This window comes from Salvelinus sp. IW2-2015, unplaced genomic scaffold (assembly GCF_002910315.2).
Source record: "Salvelinus sp. IW2-2015 unplaced genomic scaffold, ASM291031v2 Un_scaffold5400, whole genome shotgun sequence".
NCBI classification, from domain to species: domain Eukaryota; kingdom Metazoa; phylum Chordata; class Actinopteri; order Salmoniformes; family Salmonidae; genus Salvelinus; species Salvelinus sp. IW2-2015.
Genome location: NW_019946665.1, coordinates 12,058 through 15,152, shown reverse-complemented (window position 1 = coordinate 15,152; position 3,095 = coordinate 12,058). Strand labels below are relative to the sequence as shown.

General features: G+C 50.8%; 1 long non-coding RNA gene across 1 annotated transcript; it reads right to left on the bottom strand.

Annotated features, from left to right (window-relative positions):
• Positions 1–1,495: 1,495 nt before the first annotated feature.
• Positions 1,496–2,121, bottom strand: LOC139026653 (uncharacterized). The gene is made up of 3 exons (XR_011478517.1): positions 2,037–2,121; positions 1,728–1,787; positions 1,496–1,539 (listed from the first exon to the last, which is right to left on the bottom strand). It is a non-coding gene; the product is annotated as an uncharacterized lncRNA (long non-coding RNA).
• Positions 2,122–3,095: the final 974 nt, after the last annotated feature.

Genomic DNA, 3,095 nt, shown 5'->3' with positions numbered 1-3,095 from the left:
TACTATACCATAGGGCAGTTCAAATGTAGTGCACTACTATACCATAGGGCACTGGTCAAATGTAGTGCACTTACTATACCATAGGGCACTGATCAAATGTAGTGCACTACTATACATAGGGCACTGGTCAAATGTAGTGCACTACTATACCATAGGGCACTGGTCAAATTGTAGTGCACTACTATACCATAAGGGCTGCCATTTTACGCATCTTTGAATGTGTCTGTTCTCGACCCCTCCCTGACTGTGTTCCTGTCTCTCTCTCTACCCCTCCTGACTGTGTCCCTCTCTACCCCTCCTGACTGTGTCCTGTCTCTACCCCTCCTGACTGTGTCCTGTCTGCTCTACCCCTCCTGACTGTGTCCTGTCTCTTACCCCTCCTGACTGTGTCCTCTCTCTACCCCTCCTGACTGTGTCCTGTCTCTCTACCCCTCCTGACTGTGTCCTGTCTCTCTCTCTACCCCTTCCTGACTGTGTCCTGTCTCTACCCCTCCCTGACTGTGTGTCCTGTCTCTACCCCTCCTGACTGTGTCCTGTCTCTCACCCTCCTGACTGTGTCCTGTCTCTCTACCCCTCCTGACTGTGTCCTCTCTCTACCCTCCTGACTGTGTCCTGTCTCTCTACCCTCCTGACTGTGTCCTGTCTCTCTCTCTACCCCTCCTGACTGTGTCCTCTCTCTACCCCTCCTGACTGTGTCCTGTCTCTACCCCTCCTGACTGTGTCCTGTCTCTCTCTCTACCCCTCCTGACTGTTCCTGTCTCTACCCCTCCTGACTGTGTCCTGTCTCTCTACCCCTCCTGACTGTGTCCTGTCTCTCTACCCCTCCTGACTGTGTCCTCTCTCTCTACCCCTCCTGACTGTGTCCTGTCTCTCGACCCCTCCTGACTGTGTCCTGTCTCTCTCTCTACCCCTCCTGACTTGTGTCCTGTCTCTCTCTCTACCCCTCCTGACTGTGTCCTGTCTCTACCCTTCCTGACTGTGTCCTGTCTCTACCCCCTCCTGACTGTGTCCTGTCTCTCTACCCCTCCTGACTGTGTCCTGTCTCTCTACCCCTCCCTGACTGTGTCCTGTCTCTCTACCCCTCCTGACTGTGTCCTGTCTCTCTCTCGACCCCCTCCTGACTGTGTCCTGTCTCTCTTCTCGACCCCTCCTGACTGTGTCCTGTCTCTCTCTCGACCCCTCCTGACTGTGTCCTGTCTGTCTCTACCCCCTCCTGACTGTGTCCTGTCTCTCTCTCTACCCCTCCTGACTGTGTCCTGTCTCTTACCCTCCTGACTGTGTCCTGTCTCTCTCTCGACCCCTCCTGACTGTGCTGTCTCTCTCTCTACCCCTCCGACTGTGTCCTGTCTCCCTACCCCTCCTGACTGTGTCCTGTCTCTCTCTCGACCCCTCCTGACTTTGTCCTGTCTCCCTCCGACCCCTCCTGACTGTGTCCTGTCTCTCGACCCCTCCTGACTGTGTCCTGTCTCTCTCTCACCCCTCCTGAACTGTGTCCTGTCTCTCCTCTCGACCCCTCCTGACTGTGTCCTGTCTGTCTCTCTCGACCCCTCCTGACTGTGTCCTGTCTTCTCTCTACCCTCTGACTGTGTTCCTGTCTCCCTACCCCTCCTGACTGTGTCCTGTCTCTCTCTCGCCCCTCCTGACTGTGTCCTGTCTCCCTCATCGACCCCCTCCTGACTTGTGTCCTCGTTCTCTACCCTCCTGACTGTGTCTGGTCTCCTCTCTACCCCTCCTGACTGTGTCCTGTCTCTCGACCCCTCCTGACTGTGTCCTGTCTCTCTCTCTACCTCCTCCTGACCTGTGTCCTGTCTCTCACCCCTCCTGACTGTGTCCTGTCTCTCTCTCTACACCCCTGACTGTGTCCTGTCTCTCTCTCACCCCTCCTGAACTGTGTTCCTGTCTCTCTCTCACCCCTCCCTGACTGTGTCCTGTCTCCACTTACCCCTCCTGACTGTGTCCTGTCTCCTCTCTCTACCCCTCCTGACTGTGTCCTGTCTCTACTACCCCTCTGACTGTTTCCTGTCTCTGCTCTCTACCCCTCCTGACTGTGTCCTGTCTCCCTACCCCTCCCCTGACACCATGTGTATACACTGTCCGTCCTCTGGAATGTATATAGTGCCATGTACTTATTAAAAAGGTCTCATTCCCACATAATAAATGTTAATAAATGATGTTAATACATTTAAATGAAAGCCTGGAGTTTGTGGTTTTTCAGTCACGGCAGGGATGGATCCAGGAGAAGTCCACCATGTGACACAATGGACAGGCAGTTGTGGAAGTCCCAGGCTTCGTCCCAAATGGTACCTTATTCCCTATGTAGTGCACTGCTCTTGGCCAGGGCCAGTAGGGTGCTGGTCAAAAGCAGTGCACTACATAGGGCATAGGGCGTCATTTGGTATGCAGACCCACTTTTCATCCTGTCAATGTCTGTAATGTTAGTTGCCAGCTGTGAAGTCTACTGTATGTATTGTCATTTGTGTTGTCTTATGTTTGTGAGGTCTTCTTGGTTGTACCCAGGACAACTAGTAACCACTAATGGGGATCCATTGTCTGTTATGTTTGTGAGGTCTAAATTTACCCATTTGGAAGGGTTTTTGGAGGACTGACTGTACCTTCAGTTCCTCTGGTTAAAAAAGAAGTTGCGTTTCCTAAATCAAATCAAATTTCATTAGTCACATGCACCGAATACAACAGCTGTAGACCTTACAGTGAAATGCTTACTTAYGAGCCCCTAACCGACAGTGTAGTKTCAAAMAATACGGATAAGAGATAAAAGTAACAAGCAATTAAAGAGCAGCAGTAAAAAATAACAATATATACAGGGGGGGTACCGGTACAGAGTCAATGTGCGGGGGCACCGGTTAGTTGAGGTAGTATGTACATGTAGGTAGAGTTAAAAAAAAAAATATATATATTTATTACAAAAACCACAAGGAAGGGGTAACATTAAAGTATTAGAACATGAAGGACAAACAATACAGCATCAAGACACTATCAAACATGTATCAGTCTTTCTGCAACAGAGCCATCCTTATGTGTGAGGGTGCGTGTGCATGATGGTGATATAAAATATATGTCATATGTCTCGTTTTCCT